The sequence below is a fragment of the Felis catus genome, chromosome X (assembly GCF_018350175.1).
Source record: "Felis catus isolate Fca126 chromosome X, F.catus_Fca126_mat1.0, whole genome shotgun sequence".
Taxonomy (NCBI): domain Eukaryota; kingdom Metazoa; phylum Chordata; class Mammalia; order Carnivora; family Felidae; genus Felis; species Felis catus.
Genome location: NC_058386.1, coordinates 96,336,457 through 96,362,885, shown reverse-complemented (window position 1 = coordinate 96,362,885; position 26,429 = coordinate 96,336,457). Strand labels below are relative to the sequence as shown.

The 26,429-nt window shown below is 42.1% G+C and overlaps 1 long non-coding RNA gene and 1 other non-coding gene across 4 annotated transcripts in view; one reads left to right on the top strand and one right to left on the bottom strand.

The window, feature by feature from the left end:
* LOC109496578 overlaps positions 1 to 26,429 on the top strand; it is a 189,911-nt gene that overhangs the window by 55,494 nt on the left and 107,988 nt on the right. The window lies entirely within an intron of this gene.
* LOC111558790 lies at positions 12,479 to 12,585 on the bottom strand. The gene has a single exon (XR_002739930.1). It is a non-coding gene; the product is annotated as a U6 spliceosomal RNA (small nuclear RNA).

Here is a 26,429-nt window from a genome sequence, read left to right as displayed (position 1 = left end):
GAATCGGAAACAGGCTCCAGGCTCCGAGCCATCAGCCCAGAGCCCGACACGGGGCTCGAACTCACGGACCGCGAGATCGTGACCTGGCTGAAGTCGGGCGCCTAACCGACTGCGCCACCCAGGAGCCCCAGGAATTAAAAAAATTTTTTAACGTTTATTTATTTTTGAGAGACATACAGATCATGAGCAGGAGAGGGGCAGAGAGAGAGGAAGACACAGAATCCGAAGCAGGCTCCAGGCTCTGAGCTGTCAGTGGAGAGCCCGATGTGGGGCTCAAACCCACAAACCATGAGATCATGACCTGGGCCGAAGCCAGACGCCCCACCGACTGAGCCACCCAGGCACCCCAATAGGAATTATTTTTATACAGTGTTACAGATGAAGTAATTAAGGGTTAGTTAAGAAACGTGGCCAAAGTCCGAAAGATAGTTCATGGTAGGGCAAAGCTTGGTAATTAGGCATCTGGTTTCCAGAGTCGGGGCTTTCCAATGCTGTGTAGTATAGTTAAATCATAGTTTCCGTGAATGAACAAAAGTTGAAGAAATAAGGGAATGGAAATCATTTTACTTGATACTGTCCAAATTCCGTATCTTTCTAGCAATGAGAACCTCTTTATTTAATTATTTTTTTAAATTAAAAAAATTTTTTTTTAATTTATTGTCAAGTGAGATAACATACAGTGAGTAAAGTGTGCTCTCGGTTTTGGGGGTTCCCATGGGGATTCCCGTGAGTCATCGCGGGATGAACACCCAGTGGGATACATGTACATCGTGGGATACAACACCCAGTGCTCATCCCAACAAGTGCCCTCCTCAATGCCCATCACCCATTTCTCCCCTGCCCCCCCATCAGCCCTCAGTTTGTTCTCAGTATTTAAGAGTCTCTTATGGTTTGCCTCCCTCCCTTTCTGTTTGAAACTATTTTTTCCCCTTCCCTTCCCCCATGGTCCTCTGTTCAGCTCAAGTTCCACATATGAGTGAAAACATATGATATCTGTCTTTCTCTGACTGACTTATTTCACTGGAGGGTATTATGCTAAGTGAAATAAGGTTTAATAATATTTAATGAGAAATACACTACCCATGTTGGAAAAACTATGTATATGACATTGCAGTATTTGATGCAAATCCTTTTTTTCCCCTTTTGGTCGTCTCTTCCAAAAGCTACCATATGACTCCTTCCCATCTCAGCAATAGGACTATGAATTATGATTATGGCAATTCTCTTTTCCCGTTAAAGATAATGAACCCACTCATGGGTATGTTTTATAAAATATGTTCATAATGAGGTTGCCACATGATCCTGAAAGAGTGTAATTCTCCTATATCTCTGTTATGTGTGATGTATTTCTGTTCAAAATATGCTCACACAGCACAAAGTTGACATCCCAGAACTATGATTTCTGTTTAAAATGAACCCCCATACACATGAATACAATATTATTGTATTCATGATACAATATGTTCATGGTCTATGCCAAGATTTTTATACTTGCAAAAATATACCATATTTATATGGAATATAAACATCCTTGCAGCCCAATGTACAGTAAATGATACCTGCCATTGGCGTGAGATACAGGCAAGAGGACTGTCCCAGTCTCCTGCTACATTTTGTTTTTTCTTTTCCTGTTACCATGCCAGCAATCTTAACAGTTTCCTTGTTACTGTAAACTGCCTAGATTAGCCTTCTACTTCAAATCAACAAGGCCAGCATTATCCAATTACAGCCTAAGGATGGCCTAATCTTCAAGGCCAGCTGCCATAGGACAGCGTAGCCTTCCCTTTAATCAAAATTATGACATTTTATCCGTTCAGTTTTGCCCACTGCAACAATGGAAATGCTGAGCACGAACACAAGAAAATATCTACATTTTGCATTGATTTGTTTATCGCTTCTCCCAGCTTTTTGACATAACGTAGCAGAATAATACATTCAGAGAGTGTTTGCTTGAAAATAGCATTTTCTAGTATGTTCTTTCTTTTGTCTTAACTGTTGTTGCTTTGAGTTTTCCTAAAGAAGACTAGAGTTGTGTTCAGGCTCCCTTGATTTCTTTTTAATTGTCCCTACTTAAAAAATATATATATTTTTACTGTTTAATGCATGCTTATTGTCAAACAAAACAAAAAGTTGCAAATATAGCAGATAGTGGTAGTAAGTTGCAATGCAATCCTCTAGACACAGTCTTAAGAGTCAGGTGCATATTTTTTGCATGCTTATTCCAACATATATGTGACTTTAATTATTCCTATAAAGTATATACATATACATGATTTCTTATGCTTTGCTCCTCTCTTTTAACTTATTTTTTAAAATACGAATTCTTTCTGACATAGACAAGAATAGGAAGTAAAATAGTGAATGCCTGGGTACCCACCACCTACCTTCATGAAATCTTAATATTATGTTTTAGTATTAAATAAAAGAGATTTAGGGGGCGCCTGGGTGGCTCAGTCAATTAAGTGTCTGACTCTTGGTTTTGGCTCAGGTCATGATCTCGCAGTTTTAGAGTTCGAGCCCCACATCGGGTTCTGCACTGGCGGCGCAGAGACTGCATGGGTGTCTCTCCCTCTCCCTCTCTCTCTCTCTCTCTCTCTCTCTCTCTGACCCTCCCCTGCTCGTGCAAACGTGTATGCTCTCTCTCTCTCTCAAAATAAATAAACATTTAAAAAAATAAATAAAAATAAAAAAAAGGTTTTGGAAATAGAAATTAACATGTACACAGTTTAGATACTCTGTATATTCTTCCTTGATCTCATGCTTTCTTCCCAGCGATAACTGCTGTCACAAATTTTGTGTTCCTCATTCACCCATAAACATTAAGTGGTTTTGTCCTCTGGGCTTTTTTAAACTTCATATGAATTCTGTCATTTTATATGTATATATATCTGCAACTCACATCTTTTCACTTAGTTTGGATGCCACTTATCAACCATTTTTTTTCCTTGCTTCTCCCCCTCCCCACCCCACCTCTGCTGTCCAACCTTCTGTTGGATTAATAAAGGTTTCTATGTTCCCTTTATTTCTTCTGCTGGCTGAGAAGCTAAATATTGTGTTTTTATCTGTTTAAGGTATCCCTTAACATTGTATGAGGTATACTTACCCTTTTGTAATAAAGCCAACAAGTTATTTGCTGGCCCTGTCATTTTGATTAGCACCACAAGGATCTTAGCATACTTGACTCACTTAATATTTCCCCTGTATTGTTACTGTCACTTTAGCTGTTCTCCACATGTGTCCAGCCTCCACCACTGTGGACATCCCATAGCAGAGTGAGCAGGTGCACAGTTGTTAGACTGGATGAATCTACACTGACACATTATAATCATCCAAAGTCTATAGTTGACGTTAGGGTTCACTCTAGGTGTTGCACATCCTGTGGGTTTTGACAAATGTATAATGACATGTATCCACCCTTATAGTATCATATACAATGTTTTGCTCCCCTGAAAATCCTCTGTGCTCTGTCTGTTCATCCCACTCTCCTCCCTAACCTCTGACAGTCCCTGATCTTTTTATGGTCTCCATAGTCTTGCCTTTCAGAACGTCACATAGTTGGAAACATACACTATGTAGCCTTTTCAGATTAACTTCTTTCACTTAGGAACACCCATTTCGGTTTCTTTGCTGTCTTTTCATGGGTTGATTTTTTTTTTTTTTTAAGTGGGGAATAGTATTCCCTTGTCTCGATATATCACTGTTTAGTTATCCATTCACCCAGTGAAGGATATCCTGGTTGCTTATGTTTAGGCGTTATGAACTATGAATATGAGTGCAGGTTTTTGTGTGGGCATAAGTTTTCGGTTCATTTGGGGGAATATCAGAGAGCACAACTATTCATTTGTGTGGCACAAGTATGTTTAGTTTTAGAAGAAACTGCCAAACTGTTTTCCAAAGTGGCTGTAGCGTTTTGCATTCCTACCAGCAAGGAATGAGAATTCCTGGTGCCCCACCTCCTCGGCAGCATTTGGTGTCGTCAGTATTTTGGATTTTGGTCATTATAATAGATGCCTAGTGGAATCTCATTGTGGTTTTAAATGTTTATTTATTTTTAAATGTTTCTGTATTTTGACAGAGAGGGCAAGAGAGCAAGGGAGGGGCACAGAGAGGAGAGGGAGAATTCCAAGCATTCTCTAAGCTGTGAGCACAGAGCCCAAAGCAGGGCTCAAACTCACCAACCTCAAGTCCATGACCTGAGCCGAAATCGAGAGCTGGACGCTCAACTGACTTAGCTACCCAGGTGCCCCTCATGTTTATTTATTTATTTTGAGAGTGAGAGAGCGTGAGCGGGGGAGGGGCAGAGAGAGGGGGCATGGAGAGAGAGAATCCCAAGCAGGCTCCGCCCTGCCAGCTCAGAACCTGGTCCCATGAACTGTGAGAGCATGCCCGGAGCCCAAAGCAAGAGCCAGATGCTCAACTTACTGAGCTATCTGAGCGCCCCTCATTGTTGTTGTAATTTGTAATTCCCTAATTTTTTAAATTTATTATTATTTTTTTGTAATTCGCTAATTTTAAATGATGTTGAGCATCTTTTCATATGATTATTTGCATACATATGGTGTATCTTTCTCCATTCCTTTACTTCTAACCTGTATGTGTCTTTATATTTAAAGTGGTTTCTTGTAGACACCATATAGTCAGGTCTTGTTTTTGCTCCCCTTTGACAATTTCTACCTTTTAATTGGTGTATTTAGACCACTGACCTTTAAAGTTCCAATGGATTAACATTTACCATATTTGTTATGCCTTGTGTGGTTTTATTGGAGAACATTACATGATTGTTTTCTTTCTTAGCATTTCAGTTATATATATTAAAAACATTTTTTTTAATGTTTATTTTTGAGAGAGAGAGAGAGTGACAGAGTATAAGTGGGGGTGGGGGGTAGGGGCAGAGACAGAGGGAGACCCAGAATCCAAAGCAGGCTGCAGGCCCTGAACTGTCAACACAGAGCCCAACGTGGGGCTTAGACCCACGAACCTTGAGACCATGACCTGAGCCCAAGTCGGACGGTTAACTGACTGAGCCACCCAAGCGCCCCTCAGTTACATTTCTTTATGTATATATGTATTTTAATGGTTACCCTAGAGTTTGCAGTATACATTTGCAATTAATCCAAGTTCACTTTCAAGCAAGGCTATACCACTTCATAGGTAGGAGGAGTACCTTCTAATAGCAAAATAATTTTAACTTCCTCCTTTTGTCCCTTGTTCCTTGTATCATTGCGTGTCACTCATTTCATTTATATATAAGCATCCATAACTGTGTGGATTTTTTTCAATAAATACAGTATAGTGTACTGTAATCCAATAAATACAGTATAGTACTATACTGTATTTATTGAAAGAATTATCATTCTTTATGATTTTCTTGACATTGTCTTTTCTCTAGCTTACTTTATTGTATTAATGCAGCATATAATACATATAACATATGAAATATGTGTTAATTGACTGTTATCGGTAAGGCTTCAGGTGAACAGTAGGCTATTAGCAGTTAAGTTTCTGGGGAGTCAAAAGTTGTCCGCAGATTTCCAAGTGTGCGGGAGGTTGGTGTCCCTCACCTCTGCATCGATCAAGGGTCAACTGCGTGTATAACTGAATACGTTGTTGCTATTATTACTTTGAACAAACTGTTGTCTGTTAAATCAATTAAGAGTAAGAAAGATCAATGCTTTTTATTTTACCTTCACTATTCCTTCTTCAATGCTGTTCCTTTCTTTATATAGATCTGACCTATATCATTTTCCCTCTCTCTGAAGAACTTCTAACATTTCTTGCAAAGCAGGTCTCCTGGCAAAAAATGCCCTCAATTTTTGTTCATCTGAGAAAATCTTCATTTCTCTTTTATTTAAAAAAAATGTTTATTATGATTTGAAGTTTTACTTTAAATTCCAGTTAGTTAACATACAGTGTAATCTTAGTTTCAGGTGTACAATATAGCGATTCAGAACTTTAGTACAACACCCGGTGCTCATCACCAAAGTGCACAAAGGAGAATTTCACAGAGTACAACATTTTTAGGTTGGTGGGTTTTTTTTCTCCCAATACTTAGTATTTCAGTCACTCTCTTCTTTCATGGTTTATGAAAAGTTGGCTGTAACTCTTACCTTTGCCCCTCTATAGATAAGGTCCCCCCCGCCCTGCCTGCCTTTGGCTAATTTCAACATTTTTTCTTTTATCATTGATTTTCTGAAGTTTGAATACGATATATCTAGGTGTAGTTTTGGGGCATTTACCCTGCTCAGTATTTTCTGAGCTTCCTTGGATCTGTGGTTTGGAATCTGACATTAATTTGGGAAAATGTTCAGTTAAAATTGTTTCAAATATTTCTCCTGTTTCTTTCTTTCTTTCTTTCTTTCTTTCTTTCTTTCTTTCTTTCTTTCTTTCTTTCTTTCGGTAGTCCCATTATACACGTTATTCCTTTCGTAGACGTCTCACAGTTCTTAGGTATTCACTGCTAGCTTTTTTCAGCCTTTTTTCCCCCTTTGCTTTTTTCTTAAAAAAATTTTTTTTAATGTTTATTTATTTTTGAGAGACAGAGTTGAGTGGGGGAGGGGTAGAGAGAGGGAGACACAGAATCCAAAGCAGGCTCCAGGCTCTGAGCTGTCACCACAGAGCCTGATGTGGGGCTTGAACCCGTGAACTGTGAGATCATAACCTGAGCCGAAGTGGGACATTTAACTGACTGAGCCACCCAGGCGCCCTCCCCTTTGCTTTATTCAGTTTTAGAAGTTTCTATTGAGCTATCATGAAGAGCAGAGATTCTTTCCTCAGCTGTGTCCAATCTACTAATAAACCCATGAGGGGCGCCTGGGTGGCTCAGTCGGTTGAGTGACTTTGGCTCAAATCATGATCTCATGGTTCTCAAGTTCGTGCCCTGAATCTGGTTCACTGCTGTCAGTGCAGAGACTGCTTCGGATCCCCTGTTTTCCTCTCTCTCTCTCTCCCACCGCCCTCAAAAATAAACATTAAAACAATTTTTTTTTGACCTAAATCCCAAAAGATGCCCTCCTCAATACCCATCACCCACCCTCCCCTCCCTCCCACGCCCCATCAACCCTCAGTTTGTTCTCAGTTTTTAAGAGTCTCTGATGCTTTGGCTCTCTTCCACTCTAACCTCTTTTTTTTTCCTTCCCCTCCCCCATGGGTTTCTGTTAAGTTTCTCAGGATCCACAGAAGAGTGAAACCATATGGTATCTGTCTTTCTCTGAATGGCTTATTTCACTTAGCATCACACTCTCCAGTTCCATCCACGTTGCTACAAAAGGCCATATTTCATTTTTTCTCATTGCCATGTAGTATTCCATTGTGTATATAAACCACAATTTCTTTATCCATTCATCAGTTGATGGACATTTAGGCTCTTTCCATAATTTGGCTATTGTTGAGAGTGCCGCTATAAACATTGGGGTACAAGTGCCCCTATGCATCAGTACTCCTGTATCCCTTGGGTAAATTCCTAGCAGTGCTATTGCTGGGTCATAGGGTAGGTCTATTTTTAATTTTTTGAGGAACTTCCACACTGTTTTCCAGAGTGGCTGCACCAGTTTGCATTCCCATCAACAGTGCAAGAGGGTTCCCGTTTCTCCACATCCTCTCCAGCATCTATAGTCTCCTGATTTGTTCATTTTGGCCACTCTGACTGGCGTGAGGTGATATCTGAGTGTGGTTTTGATTTCTATTTCCCTGATAAGGAGCGACGTTGAACATCTTTTCATGTGCCTATTGGCCATCCGGATGTCTTCTTTAGAGAAGTGTCTATTCATGTTTTCTGCCCATTTCTTCGCTGGATTATTTGAAACAATTTTTTTAAAATAAAAACATAAACCCATGAAAGGCATCCTTTACTTCTGTTACAATGTTTTTGATCTTTGGTGTTATCTTTGATTCTTAGAATTTTCATCTCTATGCTTACATTATCTACCTGTTCTTGTATGTTGTCTACTTTTGCCATTAGGGCCCTCATCATAATCACAGTTGTCATCACTGCCTTAATCATAGTTGTTTTAATTTCCTGATCTGGGGTGCCTGGGTGGCTCAGTTAGTGAAGTGTCCAACTCTTGGTTTCCACTCTGGTCATAATCTCACAGTTCGTGAGTTTTAGCCCTGCATCTGGCTCTGCACGGGCAGCGTGGAGCCTGCTTGGGATTCTCTCTCTCCCTCTCTCTCTGCCCCTCCCACACTGTCTCTCTCTCTCAAAATAAATAAATAGACTTAAAAAAAAAAGAAACTGCAGTTGAAAAATTCCTTATCTGTTCATTTCAGGTTGCCTGCCATATCTGAGGCTGCTTCTCATGCTCACTCTGGCTTCAAACTGTTTTTTGGTTTTTTGCCATTTAGTATGCCTTGTAATTTTCTGCTGAAAGCTGGACATGGTGTAATGAGTAAAAGGATCTCTGGTAAATAGGCCTTTTGTGGTGTGGTGGTAAGGTGTGGGGGAAGTAGGGAAAGTGTTCTATAGAACTATGATTGGGTCTCAGGCTTTGAGTGAACCTATACCCATGAGCTGTGAACTTCCCAAGTGCTTCTGTTTTCTTTTTGTTTACGTGGTACAGGATGTCTAGAATGGGCTAGAGTTGGGTTTTGCCCTTTCCCTGAGTTGTTTAGACTCTAACAAGACTCCAATAGGTTAGGCTTTGGTAAGATAGTTTATTTTGAGAGCAGGCTTTCTTTTTCTTTTTTCTTTTTTAATTTTTTTTAAAGCTTCTTTTTTTATTTTGAGAGAGAGACAGAGAGAGTGAGCAGGGGAAGGGCAGAGAGAGAGACGGCTCTGTGCCGTCAGCGTGGAGCCCACTGTGGGCCTCGAACTCACAAACTGTGAGAGCATGACCTAAGCTGAAACCAAGAGTGGGATGCTCAACTGGCTGAGCCACCCAGGTGCTCTGAGCAGGACTTAAGTACAGAATGTTCTGGTGTGTTTCAAAGTGGTTACCTTTTCCCTCCTCGTGAGGGATTTCCCCCAGATATTCACTGTGAGAATGTTCTAGGGCTTCTGGAGATAAAACAAAAGAGTAGCGGCTCCCCTATGACTAGAATTCCTGGAGTCTTCTTTTTTATTTTTATTTATGTATGTATTTATTTAAAATATTTATTTATTTTTGGGAACCCCTGCCATTTTAAATGCTTAGACTTGTCCACACTTGAGCCTCCCACAATTTGTCAGTTACAGTGCAGGTTTTCCTCCCCTCATACTGGTTCCCATGGAGATTTCTGCCTATGGGTTCCTGCTCCAGTAAGATGTGATTCTTAGTGCTCAGTTGTCAGTCTCTCCAATGTTGGGGCAGTGGTTTGCCCTGTGACCTCACTTCTCTGATGGATCTAAGAAGAGTTGTTGATTTTTCAGTTTTAGTTGATTTTTCAGCGTTTTAGTTGTTAGAATGGAGTGATAACTTCTAAACTGCTCGTGTGCCTGACTGGAAGTCGAAAGTATCTCTACCCATTTTAAAATTGGGTAATTTGGTTTTTTTAATTATTGGTTGTAAGATTTATTCATATATTCTAACTGTAAGTCCTAGTTTTGTTTGTTTGTTTGTTTGTTTGTTTGTTTGTTTTTAAGGAGGCTCCACACCCAACGTGGACTTGAACTCATGACCCTGGGATCAAGAGTCACATACTGTACCAACTGAGCTGGCCAGGTGCCCCAGTCCTAGTTTATTTTTGACTTTGCAGTTCTTTTAGTCCTTTAAGTTTGTTTATTTATTTCTGGGTGGCCATATTTATCAGTCTTTCATGTTACCTCTTTGTGCTCTGTGCCATGTTTAGAAAGACCTTTCCCACTCAAAATATATTCAGCCACATTTTCTTCTCATACTCATGATTTCACTTGTTTTACATTTTAATCTTGGCCAACCTTACTGAGTGAAGATAAAAATTATTCCAATACCAAAAATATCTTTAGGAAAAGTGGGTAGAATTGTTATAATTAGGCAGCAATTTTTCTGTTTTGTGTGTTTGGAACCAGGATGGCTTTGGCAAAATTGTGAAACTAGTGCGTGGCCTCGTCTCCTCCCACAAGATGCCCTTTGGTCCTGTCGCTCAACGCTCTTATGCTGTCATGTAGCTTTTCTTAAAAGCTCTGCATGATCCTGGGGTGCCTGGGTGGCTCAGTATATTAAGCATCCAACTTTGGTTCAGGTCGTGATCTCATGGCTCATGGGTTTCAGCCCCACATCTGGCTCTGTGCTGGCAACTCAGAGCCTGAAGCCTGCTTCGGATTCTGTGTCTCCCTCTCTCTCTGCCCCTCCCCCACTCTCACTCTGTCTCTCTCAAAAAAATAAACATTTAAGAAAAAAAAAAAAAAGCTCTGCATGATCCTAAACTTGACCATGCTCTTTAGGAAGTCAAATCTGTGTCAAGTATTCATTCTCACCCATCTCCCTTCATGTTCAAAAGAAGCTAATTTCTGTTGATCACAGCCAGCATATTATTTCTCCAAGAGGTATTTGCCGTTTGCTCTCTAGAAATGCAATGACTTAAACTAAAGTAAGGGATCCCTAAAGAGTCCTGGAGGTTGGTTCCCAGGAAGAATTTTTTTGAACGTGAGGGACCTTTCTGGTGACCCTGAAAGTACTCCATATCAAGTGATTACATCTTCTGCAGGATGGTCCTGTCTGGAACATTTTGCTCCTGATGAAGGACTGATGTTGAAGCCCCTCTGGCCAGTGACTAATCTCTCATCCTTCCTTAATGAACTTTGAATGGTTTGTTCCATGGTTTGTTCCTTTCATAAAGACTGCTGATGAACCAGAGGGCTTTTATATTTTTAAAGGTATATCTTGTTATTCTTTAAAGTTTATTTATTTATTTATTTTTTGAAGTTTTTTTTTTAAGTTTATTCATTTTGAGAGAGAGGTGGGAGAAGGGGCAGGGAGAGAGAGAGAAGGAGAGAGAGAATCCCAAGCAGGTTCTGCCTTGTCAGCACAGAGCCTGACGTGGGGCTCGAACTCACAAATAGTGAGATTATGACCTGAACCGAAATCAAGAGTCAGAGGCTTAACCTACTAAGCCACCCAGGTGCCCCCACTAACTTATTTGATTGATGAAAAATAAAGATCAAGTCATTAGTAAGCAACCTCCGATCTCACTCTATATCTCTGTCCATGCTGACATCACCTATTTTGATTTCATTTTATAAATCCCCAAATGAAAGTTAAAGGAATAAGGTTTCCTTTTCTACAACCATGGACACAGCAACATGAAAGAGAACGTTGCCTAACATGAGACGCAGATATAGGGTTTATCTACCGCTTGTTTCATTTGTTAGATCTGTTGGTTGACCTACAACTTTTAAGGTCTGAAAACAGTGTTGACAACCTCAGACCATACCACTGACCTCTTAGAGGCAGGATAAAATTGTATGCAACTAATTTTGAAGAAACCTCAGAAAACTGTTTAGGAACAGATACACTAGGGCTCAATATTCAGAGAGGTGTCTTCCCTTATATTTAAGAAGAATAAGGTTTAGGGGCACACGGATGGCTCAGTCGGTTAAGTGCCTGACTTCACTTAGGTCATGATCTCACGGTTCGTGAGTTTGACTCCCGTGTCAGTCTCTGCACTGACAGTATGAAGCTTGCTTGGGATTCTCTCTCTCTCTCTGCCCCTACTCCACTTGTGCGTGCATGCGCTCTCTCTTTCAAAAATCAATAAACTAAAAAAAAGAAAAAAAAAAGAATAAGGCTTAAAATAGTAATAGAGGAGCTTGGGTAGTACAGTTGGTTGTGTCTGACTTGATTTCATCTCAGGTCATGATCCCAGGGTCATGAGATCAAGCCCCATGTCAGTGTGGAGCCTGCTTAAGATTCTCTTTCTTCCTCTGCCCCTCCACCCCACTTGCATGTACATTCTCTCTCTCTCTAAAATAAAAAAATCATAAGGGGCACCTGGGTGGCTCAGTCAGTTAAGCGTCTGACTTCGGCTCAGGTCATGCCCTTGCTGTTCATGGGTTTGAGCCCCGCATCGGGCTCTGTGCTGACAGCACGGAGCCTGGAGCCTGCTTCAGATTCTGTGTTTCCCTCTCTCTCCTCCCTTCCCTGCTCACGCTCTGTCTCTGTCTCTGTCTCTGTCTCTGTCTCTGTCTCTCTCTCTCACAAATAATCAAACATTAAAAAAATTTAAAAAGAAAAGGGGGCACTTGGGTGGCTCAGTTGGTTAAGCATCCGACTCTTGATCTCCGCTCAGGTCACAGTCTCACGGTTTGTGAGTTCAGGTACCACCTTGGGCTCTGTGCAATGATGGCGCAGGGCCTGCCTAGGATTCTCCCTCTCTCCCTCTCTCTCTGCCCCTTTCCCCCTCGCACTCTCTTTCCCTCTCTCAAAATAAATAAATAAATAAACTTTAAAAAAATCATAGGTCTTGCTTTGGATTTTGATTTACTCTTGAATTTCTAATAGTTCAAATGATATTTTGATTATCTAAGGCTTAAATAGTAAAAGTGCTTCATTTTCATAACTTTTTCTTTTCTTTTCTTTTTTATTTAAAAAATATAGAATGCTTCATGAATTTGCATGTCATCCTTGCACCGGGGCCATGTTAATCTTCTCTGCATCATTCCAGTTTTAGTCTATGTGCTGCCAAAGTGAGCACCATAACTCTTTATTTTATTTTATTTTATTTTATTTTATTTTATTTTATTTTATTGTTTTAAACTGAAGGTCTTTTCTTAAATAATTTTTTTAATGTTTATTTATTTTTGAGGTGGGGGGGAGGGACAGAGAGAAAAAGAGACACAGAATCCGAAGCAGACTACGGGCTCTGACCCATCAGCACAGAGCCCAATGCAGGGCTGGAACTCACGAACCATGAGATCATGACTTGAGCCGAAGTCGGATGCTTAACCAACTGAGCCACCCAGGCACCCCATAACTCTTTATTTTAAATGGCATTTGATTATGACCCTGTCTTCTTGGATTGGCCATAGCATTGCTCTGTTTTGCAGTATAGTGATCAAAGAAAATGTGCTACCTTATCTTATTTCTTGAAATTTAAATTTAAATTCTTTCTATTCATAGCCAGATGGCATTATTAAACTGAATCTCATACGAATTTATTGTGAATAATGTAAAATATCTTTGAGACTTTTAGATACTATGTGTGGTATATACATTGCAGCTGAGGTAAAAAAAATATGTTCCAACAACTTTATTAAATTGTGTCTCACAAGTACAAGATATTTTGTTTTAGTGAATTATGGATATTTCTTTCTTAATTGTAATTATCTTCTTAGTCGTATTAGTTTATCAAACCAGTTTCCTAGTAACTATTAAAATAAAAGTTTATAATCCTTTCTTTCTTTCCATCCCCACATTTTATATTTTGATTACAGTAGCCATGGATCCTTGGTGCTAGGATTCAAATGAGAAGTCATTTGGATATAGGAACAAATAAGTAAAATGTCTTTCCTTATATGAGTAAATAAGGCTGTAGTTGATTGACCAAATGTGATTATAAACATTTTCATCATAGCTTTTGTCATATCTAGAGGTGTAACTCCTATTTCAGGGCTATAACCATGAAAGCTGTATGAGCCTTTAGAGAATTTTTTTTTTTAAATCTTGTAATTCAATTCTAAAATGTGAGCCTAATGAAGGACAATTTGCAAAGTAAGGCATGGACAATTTAGGAGACATTCTTCCTGTATTGGCAATGCCCTAGTAAATAGCCTGAAATTGTAGCGCTCAATGTGAAGGGGACACTTTAGATATTTATGCTGAAGTGGCAAAGGACCTCTTGTTAAAAATTTAAAACAACAAGAGTGACCTGTAGTGATGTCAATCATTATTGGTCATTGTGATGTTCTGAACTTATTCCAAATATAGCCATCTGTCCTCCAGTGCTGGCTGAGGCTCCTCATTTAGATTCTGTTGGACAAGGGATTACGAGTGAAGAGAGGAGGCAGGTGTGGTTGCCTTGGCTGTGCTGATTACCTCATTTCTGGATTCCTGAAATAGCTTTCTTTTTTTTTTTTTTAATTTTTGTTTTCAATGTTTATTTATTTTTGAGAGAGAGAGAGAGACAGAGCGCGAGCAGGGGAGGGGCAGAGTGAGAGGGAGACACAGAATCCGAAGCAGGCTCCAGGCTCCAAGCTGTCAGCGTAGGGCCTGACACGGGGCTTGAACTCTGAATCAGTGAGATCATGACCTGAACCAAAGTCAGACACCTAACTGACTGAGCCAGCCAGGCTCCCCTGAAATAGCTTTCTTTTTCTTTTTCTTTTATTAAAAAAAACTTTTTTTAATGTTTGTTTATTTTTGAGAGAGAGACAGAGGGCGAGTTGGGGGGCGGGGCAGAGAGAGAGAGAGAGAGGGAGACACAGAATCCAAAACAGGCTCCAGCTGCCAGCACAGAGGAGTCCATGATTTTTGTGTGTGAAAAATTCTTGTTCCCAGTACCCAAACCCTTCCCTGGTAGAGGAATTTCAAGGGCAGCTGAAATGGAAGAGTCCAAGAATAAATAACAAGTTCTAGGGTGTGGCTGAGCCAGAGAGATCAGAGCAAGCATCTGGAACACCTTAATGAGGAGAGCAGGCATTGTCTGCAGATAGATTTTATGGGCAAGATTAGGGTAGAGGCGGTTGGGGAATATAATGAGTTCAGGCTTTAATATGTCGAGTGTGAGGTGCCTGTTTGAAGTACCCATCAAGCAGCTGGGCTGTCTTGCTTTGGTGGATATATCCAGCTGCTTGGTGGGTGTTTCCAAGATGAGTGTGCAGGGAGAGGTCCGGCTGGAGATATGAATTTGGAAGTCATCAGCACATAGCGATACTTGAAATCCAGGGAATGATGATAGCCTCTCGGGAGGGTCAGAGGAGGGTGTAGGGCAAGAGGAGAAAGAGGCTGAGGAAAGCATTCTTGGGAACACCAACTCTTGAGGACTGGATAGAGGCTGAGAGGAAAGAGGCCAGCCAAAGAATGAGGAGAAGTGACAAATAATGGTGGCATGATAACTGAACCAAGAATTTCAGTAAGGCTGGAGGGGTCAACAAGACCAAATGTTGCAGAGAAACCAAGGTAGATAGAGCCAGAATTATGTCTATTGGATATGGTCAAATGGATATGGTCGTTGGTGACCTCAGCAAAGGTGTTTTCGGTGCAGTGATGAGATGCATTCATGTGGTCCTGAGGGGAGAAAGTAGAGATAGTAACTCTGGATTATTCATTTAAGATATGTTGCTGAGAAAGAAAGAGAAAAGGAAGTAGCCAGAAGCCTGTGTGAAGTAAGGGAAGGATGTTTTAAGGAAAGTCCTAAGCAGGTATAAAGGTAGAGGGGAAGGGATCAGGACAGTGGGAGAAGTTGAAGGTAAAAGGTTCTGGAGGTTGGAGGGATCAAGATTGAGAGCACAGGTGGGGGTGGGGAGGGTGGGGGAGGTGAAAGAAAGAGTGAATTGCACTTATAGGAAAGTGCAGAGTAAAAAGAAATTGAGGGAATTCATATGTTCTGTCAGCCACCTCTTACTCACCGGTTCTCTGAGGGGGCTCTGATGGACTTACACCAGTGCAATCTGCCAGTTTCTCACCACATGCCCTGGGGCCTTCCTGTGGGTGTTGAGATTCCATGCACAGTGGAGAGGAGTTAACCCAGCCCATTGGTGCAAAGCTTTGGTCAATAAAAGATGAGAGCTAGCTGTTAAATTCTCTTTCCATCCTTCATGTTGACTAATCAGAGATGCAAGTCTTGTATTTATGATCTCCCAAAAAATGGCCCCATGAGCTCAAGCGTGATACCAATGCACCTTCATACGGACTCTCTCTTTCCTTCGTTTTCCCCTTTCCCTCCCTGTTGCTTTTCTGGGATTGCATTCTCTAATAATGCATTAGGTTGAACCGGATGGTTTCTGTATGTCAAAACAGTTGAATCTCAGCACTTTCATATGGTTCAACCCAATAGCACATCAACCATTGCTCTGCTTTCTGGAGAACTCCAGCTAAGAAACACTTAATGGGCTTAGTGAAGTAGGTATAGTCACCTACTGAATGTGAGCTTGTATTAATAGCTATCATTTATTGCGCACCTGCTGCTGGTGGTGGTGTTTTACATATGTAATCTTAACATATAAAGTAGGAATTATTTTTGTTTTACTCATGAAAAAAACTGATGTGAAAGGAAGTTAGGTCACCTGCTCAAGACCATACATTTAGTAAGTGGAACCAGATTTCAGACCCAACTTTGTTTTTTAAGCCTGAGATCTCTTTATAGGACTACGTTGTCTTGCCTAAGGTGAATGTGATAGGGGAGTTAAACAGAAGCCATTGAGAGAGATAGCCTAGAGGTAGTGAGGGCCCAGATACGATTTAAAATCATGATTTTATGGGACTCAGGTTCATACAGTGGTACAGTATTCACCCACTGTGTTCGGCCACTTGGCTACAGGATCAGGGAAATCTGGCGATTCGTTTGGTTCAGGAGTGGGGTATGGTGTCGACAAAGAACAGCAGAAAGAAGTGAGCACGAGGAGACTGAGGATGCAGCCGGAAAGAATAGTGATTGACCATGGTGTATCCAGACTGGGGAGGGGGGAAGTGAGGCCAGACGGAGGCCAAATAACTGGGAGGAAAGGCAGGGGGTCTCAGGTCAAAGAGCAGATTTACTGGGGAGTAAGGACTTGGAAAGTCTGTAGGATAGGAGTTGCGGTCAGCCTGGGGTATTGGTTTGAGGATATCAAAAGTGTAATAGTTCCCAAAGGAGTAGGTTGTTGAAACGGAGTGGAGGTGAAAGTCACTGGAATTGAGGAAGTCAAGGCACTGTGAGGGCCGTGGTGTTACACTGATCATCCTTGTGGATTTAGAAACCATCCAGGATGATGTTGGGACTAGAGATGGCCTGTGAACCGGATGCCAGGATCCTTAATAAACATGGCTGAACTGAGAATTGAGTACATGACAGGAACAAGGGAGAGGTTAAGATGGGGTATATAGTTAGTGTGATTTTCTTTCTTTCTTTCTTTCTTTCTTTCTTTCTTTCTTTCTTTCTTTCTTTCTTTCGTATTTATTTATTTTGAGAGAGGGAGAAAAAGAGTGAGCAGGGGAGGGGCAGAGAATGGGGGAGAGAGAGAGAATCCCAAGAAGACTCTGTGCTGTCAGCACAGAGCCCTAGGTGGGCTTATCCCTGGAGCTGTGAGATCATGGCCTGAGCTGAAATCAAAAGTCGGACTCTTAACTGGCTGAGCCATCCAGGCACCCCTAGTTAGTGTGATTTCCAAGTAGGAAGGGGTTTGCTTTGTTTTGCAGCAGCTGGAAAGATTAATAGTTTAGACTACAGGTCAGCAACCTTCCCTTGGGTCAAATCTGGTCTTGCGGCCCATTTTTGTAAAGAAAGTTTTATTGGAACCCAGCCATGCCCATTTGTTTGCCTATTGTCCATGGCTGCTTTCAAGCGACGACAGTAGAGTCGGGTAGTTGGGTCAGAGCCAGTATGTCCCACAACTCCTAAAATACTTACTGTCGGGTGCGTCAAGTAAACATTTGTCAACTCCTGGTTTAGCAAATGCAGTGTGTGTGAGGGCAGGTGGGGGGAGTAAGGAGAATGGTCACAGCTCTCCCTAACCCTCATTCTGGCCCGGTATACAAACTCTAGAAAAAAGAGTTGCCTCAGGATGACCGTACGGGACACGGTGTCGTAGAACAGAGAGCCTGCCTTCAACTAGCAACAGGAAGTGGAGTGATTATTCGAGGGAGAAGTGGCGGGCATGGGAGCAGACTTTGTTGCTCATGGAATAAGAGGCCCAGACCGGGCAGTGGAAATGGGAGAGAGAAAAGTGGCAAGAAATGGATAAAGAGGGAGGAAGCGCGGAACGGCCTCGAGAAAATTGTTGGATTGTTGACGCCCAGCCAGAATTTGCAGTTTGGGTGGTGCCCAAGGATCATAGGCATAAAAAGGCCGGAAGGAATTTAGCCAGGGTTCTCATTTGGGTCAGGTTGAGCGACTTCCAGCTCGCCTCTAGCTTATTCCAAAGGCAAGATGCCCATGGCGGGGTGGTTTCCAGGGCAGCCTAGACGTCTCTCATTTCCTTGTTTTGGCAGTCTAAGAAAAATGTCACTGGTAATTTTCGAATATAGAATATGATCCTGTTTTCCCCCTATTGAAATATTCATGGGGTTTACTTTCTGTCAATGGAGTTCCAAAGATGATAAATGTACTTTTTTTTTTTTTTTTTTTTTTTTTTTGTCACCTAGCTAGAGAATGTGCATGCTGGTAGCTCCCTTTCGAAGCTAGTACATTATTTGAAAAATATATCTGGAAGGCATCCCTGGGTCAGAGTCAGCTTCTTCTTTCTTTTCTATTTTGAATAATATTCAGAACCATAAATTCCATCAGGCCAGGGACCATGTTTGGCTTTTTCATTGTGGTATGCCCGGAGCCTAGGAGTTGTTAAAAGCTCAATAAATTTTTGTTGCATGAATGAATAAGAAACGGTTTTTCTCTTAATGGATTGTGACTTTGGTAATAACGTTGAAAGCACCGGAAAGTGCCATTTCAGATTTTCCATGAAAACCAGTGCTTGCTGCCCACTTCATGTGTTTGCCATGAGGTCGCTCTGGAAAGACGTGCAAGAAACCAATCAATGTTGCAGGTGTGGGACATAGAAGTGGGGAGGGGAATGTGACAACTTGGAGAGGGGTGGGAGATGTAAATGTATTCAATACAGAAACGGGGCGCCTGGGTGGCTCCGTCGGTCGAGCGTCTGACTCCTGATTTCCACTCAGGTCACGATTCCAGGGTCGTGGTATCGAGCCCCATGTCGGCGGGCCCCACGCTCAGCGTGGAGCCAGCTTAAGATTCTCTCTCTCTTTCCCTTTGCCCCTCTCCCACTCGCACGTGCTCTCTCTCGCTCTCTCTTTCACTCTCGAATTAAAAAAAAATACTGAAACATTAGCAACTAATTTTGAAGTTGCCAGAGAAGTTCACAGGCACTCGAGGAAAGCATCTCTCTCACCTGGTAAATGACAGGGCCTGTACCTTGCAGGTTGCCACAGTCCCCACCATTTGCTAATGTCTGCCTCATATAGAGGCCTCACCTAAAGGGGACAGTCACTCTTAGCTCCAGTCAGTTGTTGCCACACCTGAATGTGGGCCCAAGGTGGCCAGATTCCCTCATTTTCCGAGAGGACTGGAAAAGCCAGACTTTTATGTAAAATCTTCCAGATTTGAAAAGTTGGCAAGGAATTCACTTTTTCTGGAAAGTGAAAACTACAGTCTGTACACAACCTCTGATCCAGAGGAATCCAGAATCTGTGCCTCCTCAAGAAATCTTCTGGAAACTTTTTCTTTTTTTCTTTTAAGATTTTATTTTTAAGTCATCTCGACACCCAGTGTGGGGCTTGAACTCACAATGTCAAGATCAAGAGTCGCATGCCCCGCTGACTGAGGCAGCCAGGCGCTCCCTGGAAACTTTTTCTTTACTGAGTGGTAGAGTTTGTGGCACTCTAAGAACCTCTAGGGCCACTATTTTTTGTGCTGTTTGAAACCAGAGATGCCAGGGGACAATAACAAATGCTGGAGAGAGGATCTCATGTGTGGTTGCTCAAGGCATGCACTGCACAAGTGCTTCCGACCAGATAAGAGAGAGGAAGGTTGAAATATAATCCACTGATGGAGACCTTCCTGACGGATGGATCAAGCTGGTAATATCAGAGCCCCTAAAATTCAACATCACTGAAAGAGATAACCAGATGTGATGTGCTACCTGATGAAGCCACAGGAAATACCCAGCACTGTCAAAGAGTTATTCTTGCAAAAACCAAACCAAACCACTAAAACCGAATCTGATTGATCCTCTAGATCAGGGATCATCAGACTGTGGTCTCCCAGTGATTTCCAGCCCTTGACCTGAATTTGTAAACAAAGTTTCATTGAGACCCAACCACACCCATTTGTTCACCTATTGTCAATGGCTGCTTTTTTTTTTTATTTTTATTTATTTATTTATTTATTTATTTATTTATTTATTTATTTGTGATTTTATTTATTTATTTATTTTTTGAGGGAGAGAGAAAGAGGGAGGGGCAGAGAGAGAGGGAGACAGAGGATCTGAAGCGGGCTCTGTGCTGACAGCAGAGAGCCTGATGAAGGGCTCCAACTTACCAACGGTGAGGTCGCGACCTGAGCGGAAGTCAGACTCTTAAAGGGCTGAGCCACCCAGACACCCCTATCAATGGCAGGGTTAAAACCATATGAAGTGCGAAGCGTTGAATATTTATTATCTGGATCTTTAGAGAAAAATTTCACCAACTCCTGGGCCAAATCTAGGTGCCCGTTCACAGGAAATAGGGAGGACAGAGAAGCATGCTAAACCAACACCATGGGGGATGCGATCAGTGCAACCCAAAGTGTGGAATGGCCGCCAGGACAATGGGTCCAGTTCCCTCCATCAGTAAGTGGCAAGAAAGCAAAAAGAAGGAGACAGAACTGTTATAGATTCCAAAACTTACAAGATGTATCTGCCAGCCAGGGAAATGGGGTGGATATTTGATGAGATTAAAGAATTAGTCATTTTTGGTAGATGTGAAAATGGCATTGTGCTAAATGCAATGGTATTTGGGGTTGGATCTTGGAGGAGCAAATAGGATATTAATGGTCTTGGTTTTAGGGGTAGATTCCCATGATTCATCACTTACATACAACACCCAGTGCTATTCCCAACAAGTGCCCTCCTCAATGCCCATCACCCATTTTAGCATGGTTTTAAATGAATGATGTTTGAGGGGTCTGAGATGGGGAGTAGGACAAGGTACAAGATAAATGGTGAAGGGACACAAAAGCTAGCCTCTCAGTGTCTTTGGACTGCTATTATAGAAATACCAAAGACAGGGTGACTCAACCAACAAACATTTATTTCTCAGAGTTCTGGAGGCAGAAAAGTCTAAGATCAAGGTGCAAGCAGATTCAGTGTCTGGTGAGAGCCGGCTTCCTAGTTCGCAGAAGGCCAACTTCCGGCTGTGTCCTCACATGGAGGTGTAGGGGCGAGGGTGCTCTCGGGCATTTTACAGGGGCACTAATCCCTTTCGTGAGGGCTCCACCCTAAGCATCTTCCAAAGGCCCACCTCCTAATACCATCATATAGTAGATTAGGCTTCAACATATGAATTTTGGAGGGACACAAACATTCAGTCTATAGCACCCTGCGACAATACTTTATAGTCAAAATCACAAACCGAGTCCTTGGCAGAGTAGAGAAAGAACATGGGAGGTAAGGCCAAAGAATTCTCAATCTGCAATGACCGTTGGAGGAATAGAAAACGAACCACGGGTCTTGTCCTACCTTTGCCAATTTCGGCAAAGACTGTGGACAAGACCATGGCTTCAAGTTGTTTATTTTGAGAGAGATTGTATCAAATTTGAGCTATAGAGAGGGGCAGTATGGCATAGTGGTTTCGAGTCTGGGCTAGTGAGCTTCAAGTTCTTGGCTTTTAATAGCACTTATTAACCATATGGCCTTGACCAATTTACGTGACTTCTCTGGCCTTTAGTTTCTTCATCCATAAAATAGAGTTAATAATAGTGCCTACCTTATAGGGTTGTGTGATTAAATGAGTATGTAAGTACTCAGTAATCATTAACTATCATTATTATTAATATCATTATTATTTGGTATCAAGTAAAAAAGGCTCCAGTGTTTTACTGATTTAGGTGTAGCTTCTTACCTAGTATTCACTCCAATGACCAAGTGAAAGGTTTTGTTTAACCTTAACTCAATCTCAGCCATTTTGGCACTTTGAGCATATTGTGGAAGAGGATTTACTGTTTGTTGGAAGATGTAGTGTGCATTTTTTGATTCCTTTCCCCTATGACTTTCTAGGAGAATTCTAAAAATCTTGTAGGTAGAGTGAGAGAGAGGACAGAAAATTGGGTTCAGAGAGCTTAGTGGCGTTTTCTTTGGTGTACTTCAAAACATTACCATAAGGTGGAGCTCTTCCCTTACTCTGGAATCACAGGAGCTTTCAAATTCAACTTTTTAAGACTTGAGTCCAGGGAGGGATAATAATGATAGCCACTTAAGTTGATTATGGTCTTGCTACACTAAAAGTAGTCGTGTTATTTAAAAGAATGAAGTTGGGGTGCCTGGGTGGCGCAGTCGGTTAAGCGTCCGACTTCAGCCAGGTCACAATCTTGCGGTCCGTGAGTTTGAGCCCCGCGTCGGGCTCTGGGCTGATGGCTCAGAGCCTGGAGCCTGTTTCCGATTCTGTGTCTCCCTCTCTCTCTCTGCCCCTCCCCCGTTCATGCTCTGTCTCTCTCTGTCCCAAAAATAAATAAAAAACGTTGAAAAAAAATTTTTTTAAAGAATGAAGTTGTAAAAGTTTGAACTTGAAATATTTTGTGCTAGACAAATACTTGCTTCTAGGAAAATCAAAACATCTATTTGAAGATTTTAGGTTCAAATCAGAAACATGAGAAATTCTTTTAAAAAATCGGGCAATCTAAAATGAATTGTATAACATAAATCACTTTACATGTGACTATCTCATGTGTTTGTGTGTTTGTGTATATGAATGTGTATGCATACACCTCAGTCTCCCGAAGACTGTTAAAGGGTCTCAAATTGGGCACCTGGGTGGCTCAGTCGTTAAGCGTCTGACTTTGGCTCAGGTCACGATTTCATGGTTGGTGAGTTCAAGTCCTACACTGGGTGAACTCGAGCCCCGCTTCTCTCTCTCTCTGTGTCCCTCATTCACTTGTGCCCTCTCTGTTTCTTTCTCTCTCTCTCTCTCTCTCTCTCTCTCTCTCTCTCTCTCTCAAAAAAAAAAAAAGGGTCTCAACTGATGTTGAATGTGTTTGCTTTTGGGAGGATTGAGGTAATTCAGGTCAGTTGTCTGCAGTCATGGGCTTACATAGTGCAGGTGTCCACCCCAGGTGTGCAACATGATTTTAGACCTTAAATGTTGGTCTCAGCATAGCCTCACCTGTATAACTTGTGGCAAGCACACAATGAGAGAGAGCTTTCCAAATATTCTCACTCGGTCCATGACCAAAGTTCTGGATCCTTTCATTTTGTATCTAAAGGACCAAATCTAATGGTCGGGGGGGGGGGCTGGGGGGGTGGGGGGCGGGAGTATCAGAGACTGGTACAACTTGGATGGGTGGGGTTCCTCGGGGCTTGATCAGGAAATCCTCAGCTGAGTCAGAACAGGGCATCATCATCATCATCTGGGTGGGCAGATCATGGATAATTTGTTTCCTTTTTATACGTTCTCTATTGGCTGATCTTTTTCAAAAAATTTTTTACAATGAGTATATGGTATTTTTATAATCAAAACAAAAGAACCCAATTTCAGTTTTGGAAGAACCAACAAACAAGCCAAGTCAAAACCTGGATGAGGCCATCCAAACCTCTGGTCTCGGAGGTGAGCCTAAAGTATCACCAAAACTGAAGGGGGCTAAATACGAATGTTGACATTGGGGTGTGGAGCCAAGAGTCCAGGTTCTGGGCGTTGTGAGCAAACATCAATTGATTTGAGAACAACAGGGATGGTGGTGGTGGGTAGTCCTGACTAAGCGCTTAGAGGGGCGGGAACCGGGCCCTTCAAGGTGAGTAAGGCCATGTCTTCGTAGGGTCAGCCGTGTGCCCGACAGGTTCTGTGGTGTGCTTGAGGCAGAAGGCAAGCTCCCTGACTCTTGGTCCATACCCCTGAGTTGTGGGTGGGAGGCAAGTACTCAAGTTCCTGTCCTGGAGTTGTCGGGGTGGGTCAGAGCTGGGGAGTGGCAGGCCCCTCCCTTCTTCGGGAACACTAGGCCGCTCCCAGCAGGTGAACTCTAGGGTTATAGGCTTATTTATCGGCAGCGTTCCTGCGTTCTCCATATTCTAGAATGCTGCGTAGTACTCCCGAGGGGATCTCTGGTTGATGAGGAATCGCTTTCGTTAAAGGAGGACCTGAGAATATTCATCTGTTCCTGTCCCCTCCTCCCCATCCCAGGCCAGTTGTGAGTCCTGGTGCCTCTGAGTAGCTATGGTTGTAGGAGAAAAACCCCAGTGGGGGCAGCCACTGGGTGTGGAGAAGCAGAGTCATGCAGGCACACACCTAGTCATTCTAGCAACTTTGCTGAGGCTTTCGTTTTTTCTGCCTTAAGTAAAACTACTCGGTCCCGTTACTGCATTTTTCCTCACAGTGCTTTAGTCCCAGGAGTGAGAAGAATTGGGCCTCTTCCATATTCCCCAGGTGCCTGATGGAAAGCACTGGAAAGCTGCCTAACCTGTGGAGTTTCCCTTTCGTGTGTGTGTGTGTGTGTGTGTTTGTGTGTGTGTGTGTGTGAGAGAGAGAGAGAGAGAGAGAGACAGAGAGATACAGAGACAGAGACAGAGATACAGACAGAGACAAAGGAGCCAGCAGAATTGGTATTGGACCAAAAACCCAAGGTTCACAAAATTATTCTAAATGGGGAGCTATGATTTATGGGATTAGAGGCAGCTATCAAAGCTGGAGCAGAAATCTAGGAGTTTAAAGTTAAGGAAACAAGAAATTGGTGCAAAAACAATCTAGAGGACAGATACCAACAACTAATACTTTTAAAATCCATCTTCGGTGGTAAGCAGGCTTTGCTCAGCATAAACTTTTTTGTTTTGTTTTGTTTTACTTATTTGAATCTTTAGGGTTGGGTTGTGTTAGCCAATTATTTCGCTTGTTTGTTTCCCTGACCCTGCTAACATTTGATAAGAAATAAAGCCTCATCAGATAAAAGAGTTGACAATGATCGTAGGTCCATCATTTGGCCTTTCTTACCCTTGGAAAGTGCCTCTGTATATCCCGTCAGAAAAGAAAGATGCTAGGGCTCTAGCTTATTTTTCTGTTTAGATGAGAAATGTCACGTCTTTGTGTAATTGGCTTTATTTTGAAACACAGATTTTTTTTTTTCAGGCCAAGTTTGTTTCTCTGACCCAGTTTTTCCCTCTATTTTGTCACTTGGCTTATTTAAAATATGAAACTGGGAACAAGGCACTTGGGGCCTCATGATGACTGTGTCAGTGATTTGGTATGTGATCTTGGCCAGTGTGCTTAACAGATGAGACACAGAAAGGTTAAATGGGGTTTGAAGGACTGTAAATACGGACCTGCCTCATTAAGATATTGTTTAGGTCCAGCACGTCTTTTTTACCCAAAAGCAAAGCAAAAAGCAAAACTCAAAACCACTCCCCCCGCTTTTGTACTCCCTGTCCCTTTCTTGCTTTATATTTCCCTCTGTTCCCATATCTGCTGATTGAGTCCAGAGTAGGGAAGGTTTCTCTGCAAGATGTCTCATCCCTCTTGCTCTGGGTTCTGGAACAGTCCGGCAGCATTTTTGGATACATTGGGGTGCTTGGTCTTTGCAATTGGGGAGTTCTGTTTGGGAACACATAAAAATTTGTTTTCGGTCTTCTTACTTGGCCCATGTAGATCTATACTGGGTATGACGAGGGGTCTAAGCCTAATCTCAGGCCTATTTAGGGTTAATAGAAGGGAAGGCTGGGAAAAAAGATGCTTGTTGCTAGAAAGCCCAGAGGAGGACTTGGTGGTTGAAGCCATCTGAGACCATAAGCATCAGTTTGTCCTGACCTTGTTAATAAAGTGAATGTGACATTTTTGTCTCCTGTGTAACTCCTGTGCCTATCATGGATATTAGATCAAAAACGACGAGAAGCAGTAATGTATTTGAATCCTTCGGAAATACAGTTGGAAGGCATAATCCTAATAAAACATGGTGACTGTATTATAAGTGCGTTTGGAGGTCTGGTGGTGTAGATTGTGATTCTGGCTACTGCAGCCCATAATAGCCAGGACGCCAAACGGCTCTTTTCTGGTCATAATCTACATGCGTAGCTATGATCAAATCTGTTAGTGGGACTAGAGCTGAGGCGTCTTCTGAGTTGCTTCAAATGGGAAGACTATTTTAAAACTCTTTAAAATGCATAAATTCCCTCTGGGCCATATTGGGATTGAGTTTAGTTGCAGAGAAAAACTCTTCTTCCAAACACCGAGGCTAGAAAACTTGTCAGCCATGACAGCTCCTCCTTCCCCTGGCTTTCCCTCTCGATCTTCTAGAGTTTCCCTTCTTTGTAGACACTGCCGGTTACCTCCCGTTGTCCATTTTTCTTTTTCTTTGTTTTGTCTTGTTTTAAATAAGAGGGGCTGAATTTTTAGTGGGGTACATTGTCACTTAACCGGAAGGCACTATTTCTCTGTCTTCCTTGCAAGTGTCTACGTGACTAGGTCCCGGTTAATTAGATAAAGGTGGGTGTGCTATGTGATACTTTCAAGAAGTCTCCCTAAAAAGGTAGAGATCACACGTTTCTTCTCTTCTTTCTCCAGCACACTGTCTGGAACAAGGATGTGATGGCTGGTATTCCAGCATTCATCTTGGACAATGAAGACTCACACCCTAAAAATGGCGGGGATACACCTAGGAGTTTAGATCCTTGCAAATTTCATGGTGCTGTCATACTAGCCCTGGGCCTCCTACCTCTG